The sequence below is a fragment of the Macaca mulatta genome, chromosome 7, assembly GCF_049350105.2.
Source record: "Macaca mulatta isolate MMU2019108-1 chromosome 7, T2T-MMU8v2.0, whole genome shotgun sequence".
Classification (NCBI taxonomy): Eukaryota; Metazoa; Chordata; class Mammalia; order Primates; family Cercopithecidae; genus Macaca; species Macaca mulatta.
The window spans coordinates 44,522,425-44,540,888 of NC_133412.1; the positions used below are offsets into that span (position 1 = coordinate 44,522,425).

Sequence of the window (18,464 nt, forward strand, 5' to 3'; positions counted from 1 at the left end):
TATCAAAAATTTTAGGCAGAATGGGCAAATATATGAGACAGAAAGTAGACTAGTGATTGCTTAGGGCTCAGGGTTGAGTGTTGGTGGAGGAAAATGAGGAATGACAGCTAATGAATATGGGTTTTGTTCTTAGGGTAGATGAAAATATTCTACAATTAGATTTGTTGATGATTGCACAGCACTGTGAATATATTAAAACCATTGAGTTGTGACTTTAAATGGGTGAATTACGTGATGTGAATTATGTATCAAAAAGAATGTTAAAAGACCAATTGATCATGTACATGTGGATCTATTTCTGGATTCTCTTCTGTGCCATTGAGTGATTGGTCTTTTTTTTTTTTCCCCCAAGCCAAACTGTATCCAGCTTTATTAAAGATATTTTCCATAAACAATCACAGTATTTCAGGCGGGACATGGGCAGACAATTGTTAATAGCATATGACAACTTTCAAACTCCCTTCTTCAATGGACTACCAAAAATCAGAAAGCCACTGTAAAACCCAGGGAAGTCTTCACCTGATGATCTGAACGGGGAAAGTTTAGAGTGAGGTTGATATTTCACATTTAGCATGTTGTTTAACAACTTTTCACAAGCTGACCCTGACCTTCAGGAAATGAAATAAAAATGGCAGAATTTATCTGAAGATCCACAATCTAGAAACGGAACCACTGCTTTTTCAAGGGGTTCCATCTCAGTGGCATCACTGGAAAGTCCAGATTGCCTGACACACCAGTAGCCAATTATTGAGGGTCAGGTCCCAACAGGTGTCTGGGCTTAAGGGAGTTAAGTCTATGCTGAAAGGTGGTAAGGGATAAGAGGACATAAAAACGAATTTGTTTTTCCGTCCCACAAGGCTTTTGCACCAAGGGGCCTTGGGTGTCAAAGTCAGGGAATCCCCACTCCTGGGAGCCAAGAGCAAGTGTCCCAAAACTAGAAGGGAAAGGGGTTTTCCACACGTCAATCCAGCTTCAGAGACATTGTGTTAGTGACATATGCCCCTTCCCCAAAAAACACAATGAAGTGTTCTGTGTGATAACAACATAGTTTAAAAAAAAGGTAAAACAAAATTCTACATTTTTATAAAAGCTTGATAAAAAATAGCATTTCAGACTATACAGTCACCAGAAGTACACAGTTATCAAAAATGCACACGCTTCACTTGGCATCTGCAGCACCTTCAGCTTTCTGTGTCCGGTCCCTTTTCTGCGGCGTTACTCCCCTCCTTGCCAGCCTCAGCTTTTCCCTTCTCCCTTTTGGGTACCTTCTCTCCCTTCTTTGCGGGGGCCTTTTTAGGTTTGGGCTCCGGCTTTGGAGGAGCAGGTTTAGTAGACAACCTCGTGGATCCTCTCTGTGGTTCGTCCTTCACCTTGGCTCTATCTCCTTTAGCATCACCTTCAGCCTTTCTCTAGGGCACGGTGGTGGCGGCAACGGCGGCGGGTCGTAGGCGCTGGACGCCTGATGCAGCAGCGCGGGGGCTTTGGTTGGTCTGGGGATCGTTCTTGCTGCTTCTTCACGCTGCTCCGATTCGTCTGTCTTGACACAGATACCACGCTATCTTGATCATTGGAGCTTTATAGATTTGGAAATTCGTGCAATTTCAACAACTTTCTTCTTTTACAAAATTGTTTGGGCTGTCATACGTCACTGTTAGAATCAGTTTGTTATTTTTACAAAAAACAGCATGCTGGGTTTTTTATTGGGATAGTACTGAGTCTGTAGATCAATTTTAACAGAATTAACACCTGAATATTACTGAGTCATCTGATCCATGGAGATACATATCTCGTCACTTATTTAGGTCATCTTTGATTTCTCTCAGCAATATTTTCAGTGCATGGGTCTTACACATCGTTTGCCACATTTGTCCCTAGGTATTTCATATTTGTGATGACCCACAAAGTTTTCAAAGAAATGTATTGGCAGAAATACTGCTAGATTAGACCGAAAGGGACAGAGACAGTACAAAATGAACAGAGGTTCTTTGAACCCCTCAAATTCTACTGGCAGGGAGCAGACTGAGAAAGCTGCTCAGTTGCGAACATGTGCAACGTTTTATTTAAAACTATTTTGGGTTTTTTAAAATTTCAATTTCCAATTCTTTGATGGTGTATAAGAATACAATTTCCAATTTCAGTTTCCAGTTCTTTGCTGGTGTATAAGAATACAATTGATCATCCAAAAAAATAGATCTCTATGTATCCTATACATTTCTTTTTTTTTTTCTTTTCTTTTTTTTTGAGAGGGAGTCTCACTCTGTTGCTCAGGCTGAAGTGCAGTGGCATGATCTTGGCTCACTGCAATCTCCGCCTCTTGGGTTCAAGTGATTCTCCTGCCTCAAGCTCCCAAGTAACTGAGATTACAGGCACCCGCTGCCACACCTGGCTAATTTTTGTATTTTAGTAGAGACTGGGTTTCACGACATGTTCATCAGGCTGGATTACAGGTGTGACCACCACGCCTGGCCTGTATCCTGTACATTTCTTAAATTCACTTATCAGTTCTACTGGCTTTTCTGTAGACTCCTTATAATTTTCTACCTAGATAATTGTGTCATCTGCAAATTAAGAGTGTTTTATTTCTTCCTTTCTAATTTGAATGCACTTTCTTTTTTGCTTTATTGCACTGGCTAGAACTCCCACTAGAATGTTGGGTTAAAGTTGTGAGAGTACACATCCCTCTCTTATTCTAGGTGTCAGGTGAAAGCATTCAGCGTCTTACTGTTGTGGTAGACAACCTCCAAGATGGTACTGATGATCTTCATCTGCTGGTGTTCATATCCTTGTTAGTCGCTGTGTGTCTGCATTGGTTTGTATGACCAATAGAATAAAGAAGAAGCGATCGTGTGCGAATGCAGAGACTAGATCAGAAAAGGCATTGTTACTTCCCTCTCTTTAGAATAGTTTGTTTGGAGGGAAGCCAGCTGTTATGCCAAGCAGCCCTCTGGAGTCTCTCGTGACAAGGAACTGTGGTCTCCTGACAATAGGCAGTGAGGAACTGAGCCTCTGGCCAACAGCCATATGAAAGATACCATATTAGAGGCGAATCCTCCATCCCCAGTCAAATCATAACTGCAGTCCTGGCCGGCAACTTGGCTACAACCTATGGAAGGCCCTAAGCCAGAACCATCCAGGTTCCTGGCCCTCAGAAACTGCAAGGAGGTAAAAAAAAAACAAAAAACAAAAAACAAAAGTGTAAGCTGTTAAGTTTTGGGTAATTCTTTATAAAGTAATAGATAACTAATAAAGACTTTGGCATTTAGAAGTGGGAGGCTGCCATAATGAAAACTTAAAATTTAGGAATGGTTTTGGAACTGAGCAATTGGTAGGAGCTGGAACGACATTGAAGAGACTGCTGGTGAGGACTTAACAGTAAATGAGGAGTGTGTGTGTTATTGGAAACTGGAGGAAGGAAGTTTCTTATTATGTAGTTACTATGTAATTCTCATTATGTATTCTTATTATGTAGTTAGCAACACTGTCAGCTGTGGTTATGGGGAAACTAGAAAATGTCACCAGTCAACTAGGTAATTGGGCTAAGGACTGTTAGCCAACACTGTTGAGGGTACTGCCTCATAGCTTGCTGCTTATCGTAAAATGCCAGAGGAAAGACTGTTTGGTTTTTTGTTTGTTTGTTTGTTTTTAAAAAGGAGCTGGGCACAGTGGCTCACACCTGTAATCCCAGTGTTTTGGGAGGCTGAGGTGAGCAGATCACTAGAGCCCAGGAGTTTGAGACCAGCCTGGCAAAACCTCATCTCTACAAAAAATACAAAATTTAGCTAGATGTGGTGGTGCACGCCTGTAGTCCCAACTACTCAGAAGGTTTAGGTGGGAGGATCGCTTGAGCCCAGGAGATCGAGGTTGCAGTGAGCTATGTTCATGCAACTGCACTCCAGCCTGAGTGACAGAGCAAGACCTTGTCTCAAAAAAAAAAAAAAAAAAAAAGAGACAGGACTTACTATTTACGAAGATTCCCACCTCTCTAGATAGCAAACAATGCTAAAATTAAGAAATAGCTTCTGGGTAAATATTAAACTCAGGGGCCTCTCAGGAAATTGTGTTCTTAGGATGAAGCTGAGGGAGGAGGGTGACTGTGAAGTCGTTTGTTAAATCCTAAGAAAGATTCAAAAGGCAGTGTTTCACAGTACCGTTCAGTTACACTGCAATTCTGAAGATTTCACGGCGTGACTCACTAGAAATGAATCGCTAAGTGGGACAAGATTCCAGAGCCAAATAACTAGATGAGCAAGAGGACACCGAGAGGGATGTCTGGAAGAGGTAATCATTTCCAGGAATTGCCAAGAGAGTAGAGGTTGTGTCCACGAACATGGCTCAGGTTCGAATCCCAGTTCTGCCGCTTGTTGGCTATGTGACCTTGGGCAAGACACTTTATTCCTTGGTTTCCTTAGCAGTAAAATGTGCATTAAAGTACTTACTTTTGGGAGTTGTCAGTGAAGGTTAAATAGTTTAATATACATAAGCACTCAGAACAACGCCTGACATCTAGGTTATGGTAAACAAGTAATAGTTGTCGTCATTATTTAGGAAGGTGAAGTGAAAAAACCTACATTTCTCATAGCGAAGCTAGATGTGGCCCAGCTGTTAGAATTTGAGCAACAAAAGGAATTATGGTCTCATGTGTTGTCACAGGCTATGGGGGCTCTCAGAAGCCATCAAAAGAGAGCAGTCAACCAAGGGACAAATGTGAGACCAGGTCCCAGAGGTTTAATTTGCATCTGGCAGTTGAGTGACACAAAGAGCTGAGAAGTGAAAAGGAGAAATTGCTAGGGTCTGAGAACACTTAGAGTCAGCTACAGCTGGAAGCGGTTTTTTCTTTTTCTTTTGTTTGTTTGTTTGTTTTGGAGATGGAGTCTCACTCTGTCACCCAGGCTGGAGGGCAGTGGTGTGATCTCAGCTCACTGCAACATCTGCCTCCTGGGTTCAAGCGATTCTCCTGCCTCAGCCTCCTGAGTAGCTGGGATTACAGGCATGCGCCACTATGCCTCACTAATTTTTGTATTTTTAGTAAAGACGGGGGTTTCATCATGTTGACCAGGCTGACCTCGAACTCCTGACCTCAGGTGATTCACCCACCTCAGCCTCCTAAAGTGCTGGGATTACAGGCTTGAGCCACCGTGCCCGGCCCGGAAGGGGTTTTTATATGACCGTGTCCAATATGATCATTTCTGTCAGAGAAAGGAGCTTAGAGGGGAAGTGATTCCACTAGCTGTGGCATAGCTGGGCCTGGCGCTGAGGAGTCCATGGTCTTCTGGTGCCTGCAGCACTGAAGTGGGCATCAGCACCTGCGTTCCTCTGTGATAACCAGCCTGGGCAAGGTCTGCTCAAAAATGGCTGGTACTTACTGTCAGAGAAGAGCTGAGATAGTAACAAATGCTAATATAATTTTCTATACCTTTAGCTTGCATTTATCTAGCAATTACTATGTACTAAGTCACAATCGTATTAGAATAAACCATTTGGGGCCTATAAAAATGACAATTTCACTAGGCGCCATAGGTCATGCCTGTAATCCCAGCACTTTGGAAGGCTGAGGCAGGTGGATCACCTGAGGTCGGGAGTTTCAGACCAGCCTGACCAACATGGAGAAACCCTGTCTCTACTGAAAATACAAAATTAGCTGGGCGTGGTGACACATGCCTGTAATCCCAACTACTCAGGAGGCTGAGACAGGAGAATCACTTGAATCCAGGAGGCAGAGGTTGCGGTGAGCCAAGATCGTGCCATTGCACTCCAGCCTGGGCAACAAGAGTGAAACTCCATCTTAAAAAAAAAAAAAAAAGGCCAGGTGTGGTGGCTCACACCTATAATCCCAGCACTGTGGGAGGCCAAGGCAGGAGGATCACAAGGTCAGGAGTTCGAGACGAACCTGGCCAATATGGTGAAACCCCGTCTCTACTAAAAATACAAAAATTAGCCAGGTGTGGTGGCAGGCGCCTGTAGTCCTAGCTACTCAGGAGGCTGAGGCAGGAGAATCACCTGAACCCAGGAGGTGGAGGTTGCAGTGAGCCGAGATGGCACCATTGCACTCTGGCCTGGGTGACAGAGCGAGACTCTATCTCAAAAAAAAAAAAAAAAAAAAGACAGTTTCATATAGGTCAACCTAATATTTTACTTCATTTAATCATGATAAAACTCTATGTGGTATATACTATAATTATCTCCATTTTACAGATGGAGAGACTGAGGCACAGAGAGGTTAAGTGACTTACCCAAGGTCACATAGCTGGTAAATGGTGGAGACATTTTATCAATCCAGGAGGTCTGACTGTACAGCCCATACTCGCAAACCCCTTCTTTATACACTGAGGTGGCTGTGCCCACAGTCTTAAGGGGCTGGCCCAGGCACCTGTCCCCTACCCCAGCCCTCAAAGCCTGGTAACCAGTTTTCCTCAGGAACTTAGATCAGCCCTGACCCTCCTGGAGCCTTGTCAGAAAGAACGCGCGCTAGATCAGCCCTGTGATCTCTTGCTGGCTGGGCTGCAAGACAATGGAACGACTCGTGCGCATCATGCGTTGTGGTGGAGACAATGTGTTTCTCCAAACACAAGTCACCGGAATAACAAACACTGCTGACTTCCACAGTACCGAAGTCTAAATATTGAAGTGGAGCATCCGTGCCTCGCCACGTGTGGTAATATTCCAGTGGGAAAAAGCCGGCAGCTGCTATTGTCTGGATTCCCCAGAGGGAAGATCTGAGGCTGTTTCTCTGGTCTTGTGAGACTTCTGCCGCCTCTCCCAAGGCCCCAGCCTGAAAGAGGGATTGTCTGATGTCAGACAAACTTGGGGACCCCAAACATCCCCCTGCACTGGTTTATAGCAAAACAAGCAAATAATGACAATGTGGAGACTTTTCCTAAAACAAAATGTATTCCATTTAAAGAGTCCTATTCATGATGCACAGCTTCCTTCTCACAGTGGCCCCTGTGCTCTGGGTCAGCTCCATTCCCCTCTCTGTCCTTAGCAGCTTCCTCTTCTGACACATACTCTCTGCATTGCACAAGGGCCTTCGCCAGCCCTGACTCTACTTCATGACTTTTCAGTCTCCATTTCCATTGCTCACAGCCTCATTCTCTCCATATTTCTTTGCTCATATTCTCTTGAGAGAATCTGACTAACCTAATATGCCTCTTCTTAAAATTTTTTCATATTTTGTAGAGTTAGGGTCTTGCTATGTTGCCCAGGCTGGTCTCAAACTCCTCGCCTCAAGCAATCCTCCTAGCGAGGCCTCCCAAAGTGCTGGGGTTACAGGTGTGAGCCATCACACCCAGCCCTAGCTTGCCTCTTTTAACATCAGGCCATATTATATGTTGTTGGCCAGCCAATCAACCACCTGCCTTGGGGCCAGGTGGCTGTGATGGTCCAATAAGCTGTCAGGGTCATATGGCCCTAAACAGGGTTCCCTTTTGCAGCAGGTAGTGGCAGCAGGCCAGTTCCCCTTAGAAGGGATGTAAAAGGCAAGTGCTATCATTGACATGGCTGGTACAAAAGTCCAATTCTAAGGTTTTGTGCCAACACTGTATTGGTACTTCTCAGCCCAGGAAGGTCACAGTCGTGGCTCAGGAAGATCCACCCGAGACACACAGGGGATACCAGAGCACTGGGCTCTGTGGAGAGAGGCAGCCAAGCGTCAGACACATGCTAAATGGACAGGATTCAGCCCAGGGGGTGCTTGCTGAGTCAGAGAAGAAGACACAGATTTACACATGTCTAGGAAGAAATCAGGAAGCCTTGCTGAATAATAGATCGATGGTGGCATCGTTCACGGAGAAAAAGGACAGGAGAAGAGCAGATTTTGGGAGATGAAGAAGACGTGGGCGTTCCCTTCTGGCATGAGATATGAGACATTCTACTGCATTTACCATCAGAAAGTAGGTTGTTCAAATGCCAACTTTAGGAAAGAAGTAGGGGTTGGAAGGACAGATGTGACAGATGTGGGTGGACGAAACCAGGGAGTAGGTGATGTCGCCCTGGGAGAAGTGGAGCATGTGACCGACAGCAAATGAATGAATGACCTAGTCAAGACTTGGGACTTGCTCATGTTTCATTCCTCCCCAGGTGACGAGCACTCACCGAGACCCTGCTGTCAGATAAGGCAGAGTGGTGAATGGAAATAATAAGGATATGGGCTCTAAACACAATGCCAAGTTCAAGGGTGGACTCTGAAATGTACCAGCAATTTGCCCTTGGGCTTTGTCCTTAACCTCTTGTAGTCTTAGTTTCCTCATCTCAAAACGGGTGTAATGATATGTACCTCATCAGGCTGTAGTGAGGATTTAAAAAGGTAGCAAGAGTAGAGTTCCAAGCAGAGGATTTGGTGTGTGTAGTAGGCATTTAACAGAACTTACAGGGCTGAGCACGGTGGCTCAACCCTGTAATTCCAGCACTTTGGGAGGCCGAGGCGGGCGGATCACCTTAGGTTGGGAGTTTATGACAAGCCTGACCAACATGGAGAAACCCCATCTCTACTGAAAATACAAATTAGCCGGGTGTGGTGGTGCATGCCTGTAATCCCAGCTACTCAGGAAGCTAAGGTAGGAGCATCGCTTGAACCCAGGAGGCGGAGGTTGCAGTGAGCTGAGATCACGCCATTGCACTCCAGCCTGGAAAACAAGAGCAAAAACTCCATCTCAAAAAAAAAAAAACAACCGAACTTACAGACTCCTACCTCCTGCCGAACGCAGCTGTGAAATACTCACAACATTCTGATAAAGAGCAGAATAGAGATTCTGGGGATGCCATACCCCTAGCCAATGGCTTCTCCACAGGACCCACTGACTGTGTCAATAATCTCATCTGGAGATAATGTCAGGAGTCTATATTTGAGGCCTGGGCCAAATAGTCCTCCTGCTCCCCACCCACATCCCTTGCATGTGCCCTCTGTGCCAGGCCATGCCCATTCATGTGGGCTCACTCCCCAGTGGGGGCCTCCCTCTTGCAGGACTCTCTCAGGCCCCTCAAATCTGCATATCCCTGGCCCCATCCTCCCCCTGCCTGCTGCTACCCAGGTACTGGTCACTCTCCAAGGGGAGTATCCAGTTTCCAAGTCTTCCAAACTTCCCAGCCAAGAGCTACCATTCTGATGCGTATACTAGTGTCATGCAGATAGAAGCCACAGAGGAAAACGTATTCCCTTTAGTTAACGTCAAACATTCAACACTTGAACATTAGTTTACTTCATGTCATAAGATTTCTTCAAAGAAGTTGATAGAACTCAATTGAGAGAAATAAATGAAGATGAAAATAAGAGGAGGGTATGCCCATTCCAGCCTAGACGACTAGAAATAGCAAAGGCAACAATTTACCTTAGGTTTCTGTATAGATTTATTTATTTATTCATTTATTTTGTTAGTATTGTTTTTTGAAATGGAGTTCTGCTCTTGTTGCCCAGGCTGGAGTGCAATGGCACAATTTCAGCTCACTGCAACCTATCCCTCCCGGGTTCAAGCTGTTCTCTTGCCTCAGCCTCCCAAGTAGCTAGGATTACAGGCATGCATCACCGCACCTGGCTAATTATGTATTTTTAGTAGAGACAGGGTTTCACCATGTTGGTCAGTCTGGTCTTGAACTCCTGACCTCAGGTGATCCACCCGCCTCAGCCTCCTGAAGTGTTGGGATTACAGACATCAGCCATGGCTGCCAGCCAGATTTAATGTACTACCTATCAAAGCCCCTAAAGGATACTTTATGAGACCTTGATTAAATGAATAGTGATGTCATTACCGGATTAAATGGTTAAAAAGACTAAAGCTTCTCTTGAAAGGGTGTGATAGTAAATTTAGCCTACCAGATTTCATAACATATTACAAAGTGACAATTATCCAAACTATATGGTAACAATAGGGGAAAAATGATCAGTGGAAAAGATTAGACAATCCAAAATTAATCCAATATAAAGTAAAACTAAAAATAGTTCAACAATCCAGTGAGGAAAACAATTACCATATAATAAATTATTTCGAGAGAATTATAATGCAGAGAAGAGTTACTTACACTTTGTACCATTTTCTGCAATAAATTGCATGAGATTATGTGCCTGTCTGAAAAACAAACCGTAAAAAAGACTTGAACATGCAATACCACATTGATCATATTGGAAGAAAATCCATAATCAGAGACAAAAAATTCAATTAAAAAATAGGAAACTTTTGTTGAATAAAATATAGGACAGTTGCAAGAGGAAAATAACAGCCTGGAAGAAATAACAAACCAGCAATACACTAAAATTTATTAATTTTTGCTTTTTTACAAAAAACGCTAAAATCAGTGCCCAGATTCCACTCTGTAAGCAACAAAGGAGGTGAACAGACAGTTTACACAGGAAGCGCAGATGGTAAATCAAAACATGAAAAAGTACATAGCTCTACCAGAAATGAGAGGAATGCAAACACACAAGCTCTGGGTATCAGTGCATGCTTACCAAACTAGTGAAAAAAAAATGAAATCATCAAACCCTGAATGGGTGGGGCTGTGGGAAACAGGCAAGAGCCTCTATAGAGAGGCTCAGGGCTGACCTGCAGCCAGACGGCTGCATTAAACACGGGCTACACCGTGTGCCGCTTCTGAGACCTTGGGCGACTTATCTCTCTGTGCCTTGACTTCCTCACCAGTCAAATGAGGTATAAATGAGTTGATACATATAAAGTGCTTGGAAGAGTGCTTAGCATTTAGTCAGTACTCTATAAGTGCTAGCTATTATTAATATTTGTGTGGGGTGGTGGTTTTCTCTCAACTGAAGTAACAGGGCATGGACTTTGGAGCCAGAAAGATCATTCTTTCAACAAATATTTATCAAATGCCAGATCCAGGTGCAAATCCCAGTTCCATTAATTACTAGTAATGTCACCTTGTGAAAACTGCTTAGAAATCCTGAATCTCAGTTTCCTCCATCAGTAAAACTGAATCATAAAATCTACTGCCTAGTGCTATTTGAAGTGTAATGAGATACTACATATAAAGTCCTAGGATGGGACATGTAGACATCCTTAATACATATTAGATTCTTCACTCCTCCTCTTAGAACGTCAGCTCAGCCCAGGTGTCCAGCCCAGATCTGTGATCACACAATTTGCCCTCCACTGCCTACCAGCTCAACCTGGCTAAGATCTTTAGAGGCCCCAACCCCTGAAGGCCCATTATGCCATCTACCTCCAACACATGTAAATCAAAAGAAAAACATCACCAATTCATAAAATAAATGTTGGTGCTTTTGCTTGTTGTCATTGTTGTTGTTTGTTTTTCTGAGATAGAGTCTTACTCTGTCACCCAGGCGAGAGTGCAGTGGTGCAATCTTGGCTCACTGCAACCTCCACCTCCTAGGCTCAAGCGATTCTTCTGTCTCAGCCTCCCCAGTAGCTGGGATTACAGGCACCTGCCACCACGCCTGGCTAACTTTTTGCATTTTTAGTAGAGACAGGGTTTCACCATGTTGGCTAGGCTGGTCTCGAACTCCTGACCTCAAGTGATCCGCCTGCCTTGGCCTCCCAAAGTGCTGGGATTATAGGCGTAAACCACCGTGTCTGACCTAAATGTTGGTGTTTTGATGTGCCATGCAACTTGTACATGTGCTGAAATAAGTTGTTTATTTCTGTATTATTTTTCTCCCTCTTGCTTACTTCTTTTGGTCTGCCTGTTTGCTGCTGACTTTTTGCAGGTGGCAAAGCCAGCCCAGTGGGTCATCCCTTCCGCTACCAAATCACCCCCATGACATGCAGGCCACCTCAACTTCAGATTTCTCCCTCCCCAGGGGAATTTACATTTTAGGTGGTTGGGAACAAGAGCTCCTGGCCAAAAACCTGACACAGAATGGGCACTCAGTAAATATTTGTGGAATGAAGGGGTGAATGGATACATGAATGTTTCTGAACAGTGGAATTTGAGCTGCCATGGGAGGCAGAGGGGAAGAATAGCAATGCTATTTTTGCTATCTTTTAAAATCCCCATTTCTCTTTAATGGAGAGACAAAGTAACCAGAACTCTTCAAATCACACTAGGTCAATGCAAGGCTGATATTTAACAGGTTGAGTGGCACAGATACTGACCAATCAGAACAGACCTGGACAGCCACGCTGGACTCAGCACAACCTCTTTGCTTGTGGGTAATGGAAGCCCAGGGTTTCTGAAGGCAGGGGCTACAGAGGAGGGGACACTTGGGACTCGAGGCAGCTGCTAGTCATCAACTGGTATGAAAACATTTCAGTACTCAAACAGCAAGCACAGCAGTGTCACACACATGATGAATAAACATCAGCTCGGGCTAGGTAGCTGCATGACAATCAAGAAACTTCTGCCACTTCCCTCCCTAGGCCCCAATTTCCTCATCTACGAAACAATAAAACTTACTAATCTTCAGCTTCACTCTAGTTCTTACTACCTGTGATTTTAGTATAATAATAAGAAGAACAATTTATAAAAGCCAGCCTGGTATGGCAAAAAAAGCACATGTTCTGAAGCTGGTAGACCCAGTTCAAACTCCAACCGTTACTTACTGTGAGGCTTGGGTACAAATCAATTAACTTCTCGGAACCTCCACTTTTCATTCATTTAACAAACATTTATGGAGCCCTTTTTATGTACCAGGTCCTAAGGACACTTTTGTGAACAAGACTTAGTCCCTTGCCATCATGGAACTCGCTATTCTACCAAGGACTCTGGATGCAAGTGACAGAAACTGGCTCAAGCTAGCTTAGGCAAAACCAGAATGCATCATAAGAATGTAGCAAGTCTGGGGGCACCCAGGATGGAAAGCAACTAGACGTTGCCTAGAACCTGGACAGGAAGGCCACCAGCCTCTCTATCACCCTCAGCTATCTGCTGCATTACTCTCTTCTCCCCCTCAACCCCCTCAGTTCTGATGAGCCTCAGTTAATATGACATCTCAATTGTAAATTCTTCACAAAGAATCCCAGCACTTGGCTGGGCACGGTGGCTCACGCCTGTAATCCCAGCACTTTGGGAGGCTGAGGTGGGTGGTCACCTGAGGTCAGGAGTTTGAGACCAGCCTGACCAACATGGCAAAACCCCGTCTCTGCTAAAATTACAAAAAGTAGCTGGGTGTGGTGGCTACTCTGCACCCAGGATCCTCCACACACACACTCTGCCTCCCTGGAATCTCTTGAACCCAGGAGGCAGAGGTTGTAGTGAGCCCAGATCGCACCATAGCACTCCAGCCTGGGTGATAGAGTGAGACTCCAACTCAAAAAAAAAAAAAAAAAAAGAATCCCAGCACTTTGGGAAACCAAGGTGGGTGGATCACTTGAGGTCAGGAGTTTGAGACTGGTCTGGCCAACATGGCAAAACCCTGTCTCTACTAAAAATACAAAAATTAGCCGGGCGTGGTGGTGCACTCCTGTAGGCCCAGCTACTAGGGAGGCTGAGGCAGAAGAATTGCTTGAACCGGGGAGGCGTGGTTGCAGTGAGCCGTACTCCAGCCTGGGTGCAGAGTGAGATTCCATCTCAATAAATAAATTCTCCACAAAGAGAACCTGATTGGCCCAGCTTAAGCCACATGCCCACTCCTAATCCAATCACCTATGACCATAAGGCGGAACCACTAGGTTTAAACATGGCCTCAGAGACTCACCCATGTGGATGGGGGAGGGGTCCAAATCCCCAAAAAAGGGAGGCTTGTAGATCCTGGTGTCCACTTCACGGCCTCATAGGGTGGATGTAAAGATGAAATGAAATTCCATGTAAAGTGACTGGCACAGAGCCTGGCAGACATAGCTGCAGCACTGTGCCTCTGTGCCTTGCTGGCAATTGGTGCTTGCCTAAAACATGTGCTGAATGGGGGAGCAGTATTATTAACAATGATACCTTTCACGTATTCACCAACTTTATGTTCTTTCCGTTAGTTACTTCCTCTGTTGCCTGGATCGCGAGCCCCACTTTGCTGAGTGGACTTAAACAAGTTAGTTGGGCACATGTGGCACCCAAGGTGGGTGGCATCCACAAGGTGGGTGCCTGATGTGCTGAATGAATGAATGAGTGAATGTTCTTCCACTCAGCCCTCAGTGCTCTGCTGAGGCAGGATGGGTGGCTGGAAAAACGGGGTCTTTGAAATTTGTCTCCTTTTCACCCAGACCTTTGTTAGAAGATCTTTTTCCCCCTTTGTTTAGTAACCAAAGAACCAAGAACTCAGGAAGAGATCAAGGACTAGGTTCAAGTCCTCCCACCGCCCCCTCCCCCTCCCCCTCCTCCCCTCCCCTCCCCGCCTAATTTGATGACTATCTTTGAGATACTGAGCTACCCTCTCTGGACTTGGTTCCTCCACTGGCAAATGGATATGGGCGCACTGATGATGGCTGCTTGGCTTTACATGTTTGGGAGGATTGGTCAAAGTCAGAGGTGGGAAAGGACTTTGACAAGGCCTGGCCTCAGCCCTTCCCTACCGCCATCCACAGAGGAATCTTGGGTCTCTCTGACCAGGCCCCTGCAGCCTGGCGGGAAGAGATCTCCAGGCCTTCCGCCCAGCTGCTCCGTGCCCTTGGGAGCCCCTCCGTCGCCAGCCCACAACCAACCGATGACTTTACCGGCTGTGTGGTTGAAACCTGAGCTCTCTTGCTAGGGCTTGAACAGGAAGTTTTTTCCTGTGGTGGAAGCTTTTGTTCTCCAAGTCGAATTTCCCTCAGCTGACTGAGGGAAATTTCAGTCAGCCCATCAAACCTGCAGGGGGGCTGAGGGAGGGCTGCCTTGCAGGACAGAAGGTGCAGGGCTTCAAGCACCAATGGCTGTCTCCACCTTCCTCTTCTTCCTGCATTAGCCCATTGTGGCCTGGGGTCAGCTCCCTGTCCATTGGCTCCAAAGGAAAGACAGGGGGACCTCATTCATTGTGAGAGGGGTTAGAAAGGTGGGTGGAACATGGTTTCTAATTTTGGTCCAGTCACTTACTGTTAGCTGAGTGACTTGGGCTGGACACTTAACCTCACTGGGACACAGTTTCCTCATCTGTAAAATAGGAATAATAGTTCCTCATACCTCCTATTAATGGGTATCAAATGTAAAGCATTAAAAACTGCCTGGTACATAGTAAAAGCTCAGTGAATATGAGCATTAATTTTTGTCCTTATTATCTCTCCGGTGAAGAGGAAATTAGATATTGTGTGTGAGGTACCTACAGAGGGTCCAGCTCAAAGACAGAGGCAGAAAAAATCCCTTTACCAAGGGAAGATCATGCTTTTCTGCTGTAGGAATCCTGCTGTGCTTTCCCTCCCAGGAGCGCAAGGCCTCACAAAGATGACTCTGTTTGCTAAGACTGCCATAACAAAGTACCACAAACTGAGTAGTTTAAACAACAGAAACACATCCTTTCATAGTTCTGGAGGCTAAAAGTGTGAAATTAAGGTATCCAGCAGGGTTTGTTCCTTTCGAGGGCTGTGAGGGAAGGATCTGTCCAGGTCTCTCTTTTTGGCTTGTAGATGGCCGTCTTTTCCCTCATACCATCTTCCTTCCTTCTACGTGTATCTCTGTGTCCAAATCTCCTCTTTTTTTTTATTGCGGGGGGTTGGTGGGGAAGGGCAGGGTCTCACTGCATCACCCAGGCTGGAGTGCAGAGGTGCGATAATGGCTCACTGCAACATCAAACTCCAGGGCTCAGGCAATCCTCCTGTCTCAGACTCCTAAGTATCTGGGACCACAAGCACACGCCACCACACCTGGCAAATTTTTTTTTTTTTTTTTTGAGACAGAGTCTCGCTCTGTCACCCAGGCTGGAGTGCGGTGGCGCGATCTCAGCTCACTGCAAGCTCCGTCTCCCGGGTTCACGCCATTCTCCTACCTCAGCCTCCCGAGTAGCTGGGACTACAGGCGCCCACCACCACGCCCGGCTAATTTTTTGTATTTTTAGTGGAGATGGGGTTTCACCATGTTAGCCAGGGTGGTCTCGATCTCCTGACCTCGTGATCCATCCATCTCGGCCTCCCAAAGTGCTGGGATTACAGGCGTGAGCCACTGTGCCCGGCCAATTTTTTATTATTATTATTATTTGTAGAGACAGGGTCTCACTATATTGCCCAGGCTGGTCTCAAATTCCTGGGCTCAAGCAATCCTCCCACCTCCCAAAGTGCTAGGATTACAGATATGGGCCACTGTGCCTGGCCGAAGTCTCCAGTTTTTTGTTTTTTTATTTTTGAGACAGAATTTAGCTCTTGTTGCCCAGGCTGGAGTACAATGGTGCTATCTCAGTTCACTGCAACTTCTGCCTCCTGGGTTCAAGTGATTCTCCTGCTTCAGCCTCCCACGTAGCTGGGATTACAGGCATGTGCCACCACGCCTGACTGATTTTGTATTTTTAGTAAAGACAGGGTTTCTCCATGTTGGTCAGGCTGGTCTCGAACTCCCGACCTCAGGTGATCTGCGCGCCTCAGCCTCCCAAAATGCTGGGATTACAGGTGTGAGCCACTGCGCCCGGCCTCCACTTCTTAGAAGGACATCAGTGTTGTTGGATTAGGGCCCACCCGAATGGCCTCATTTTGATTTGGTTACCTCTGCGAAGGCCCTGTATCCAAATGATGTCACATACTGAGGGTTAAGGCTTCAACATAGGAATTTCAGAGGGACACAACTCAACCCATAGCAATGACCTGGGGGAAGGACAGTGCTTAACTGGAAGGTGGATTTCAAGTCTTAACACCAGAATAGAGAAGACAATTTGGAGGAGAAAGGTCTCCTTGAGGCCTGTCAAATTCTCCCTGGAGCACGGCTATTTACATAAATACAATAGTGTCACGTTTTCAAAGCATCAGAACCTATTTATGGGACCCAAATATTTAAATTACTTGTTTTCCACTCTAAACCTCTGCTTCCCATTCCTAATTTCATCTGCCAATATCAAACATGAAATCTGAGATTCCCCAGTAAAACTATGCCATCCTCAATTCCTTGGCAATGGAGTTGCAAAGAAGGAGCAATGGATAGGGAGTTGATGGAGCTAGACCCACGCACTTGCTGTGTGATCTTGGCCATGTGACCGCCTCTCTGGGCCTCAGTCTCAATTGTAGTTTGTGTGATTGCGTATGTGTGTATGCACAGGTGTAAGAAAGGTGGAGGGATGGGCTGGGTGTGGTGGCTCACGCCTGTAATCCCAACATTTTGAGAGGCCAAGGCAGGCAGATCACAAGGTCAGGAGTTTGAGACCAACCTGGCCAATATGTTGAAACCTCATCTCCACTAAAAATACTAAAATTAGCCAGGCGTGGTGGCATGCCTCTGTAGTCACAGCTACTCAGGAGGCTGAGGCAGGAGAATCGCTTGAACCCAGGAGGTGGAGGTTGCAGTGAGCCAAGATCGCACCACTGCACTCCAGCCTGAGCAATAGAGCAAGACTCCTTCAAACAAAACAAAACAAAGCAAAAAAAAAACAACAAAAAAAAGAAAGCAAGAAAGGAAGGAAGGGAGGGAGGGGAGAGAGAGAGAGAGAGAGAGAGAGAGAGAGAGAGAGAGAGAAAGAGAGAGAGAGAGAAAAAGAAAAGAAAAGAAAAGAGAGGAAAAGGTAGGCCTAGGGAGACGATCTGACTTCTGACTGCTGCTCTAACCGAAGGGTCATGGGACAAAGCTGGTGCACCTTCTTTGAGTGTCAATTTGATATGAAGGTAAGCAATTTCAAATATAATTTTAAAACCCCAAAGCACTCAAGTATGTCAGAGTAGAATGCAACACTGCATGCGCCTTTATGCTAAGACATGAGGTTTTAGAGAAATTAGAGATACACTAGGCTTTCAGTGGCTGTCCCATACTTCATTTCATAACCCTGATCCCTGGGGTCTGAGCTGTTTCCTGTGTGCCAGTAGGGGCTCTTCATTGGAAAAATCTGAGATGCTTTGGACTAGATATTGGCAAAGACATTCCAGTTCAGAAACTAGAGAACTTGGACCTGGACTCACTTCTGACACTGACAGTCTCCGGGGGTCTTTCATTCATCGCCTCCCTTTATTCAGCCACATTTTCACTATGCATGCAACAGCCAGACCAGGTGGGAGGCCTGCACCAATCCGAAAAGATGCAGCTGGACGTTGGGAGACTAAGGCGGATCACCTGAGGTCAGGAGCTCAAGACCAGCCTGACCAACATAGTGAAACCCTGTCTCTACTAAAAATACAATTAGCCAGGCATGGTGATGGGTGCCTGTAATCCCAGCTACTCAGGAGGCTGAGGCAGGAGAATCGCTTGAACCCAGGAGGGGGAGGTTGTAGTGAGCCAAGATTGTGCCATTGCACTCCAACCTGGGCAACAGTTTGAGACTCCATCTCAAATAATAATAATAATAATAAATACAAAAATTAGCTGGGCATGGTGGTGCACACCTGTAATCCCAACTACTTGGGAGGCTGAGGCAGGAGAATCGCTTGAACCCAGGAGGCAGAAGCTGCAGTGAGCTGAGACTGTGCCATTGCACTCCAGCCTGGGCAACAAGAGCAAAACTCCATCTCTGAAAAAAAAAAAAGAAAAAT

At 45.6% G+C, this 18,464-nt stretch overlaps 1 pseudogene; it reads right to left on the reverse strand.

The window, feature by feature from the left end:
• Positions 1–1,159: 1,159 nt before the first annotated feature.
• Positions 1,160–17,934, reverse strand: LOC144329766 (non-histone chromosomal protein HMG-17-like; annotated as a pseudogene).
• Between the last annotated feature and the right edge of the window lie 530 nt (positions 17,935–18,464).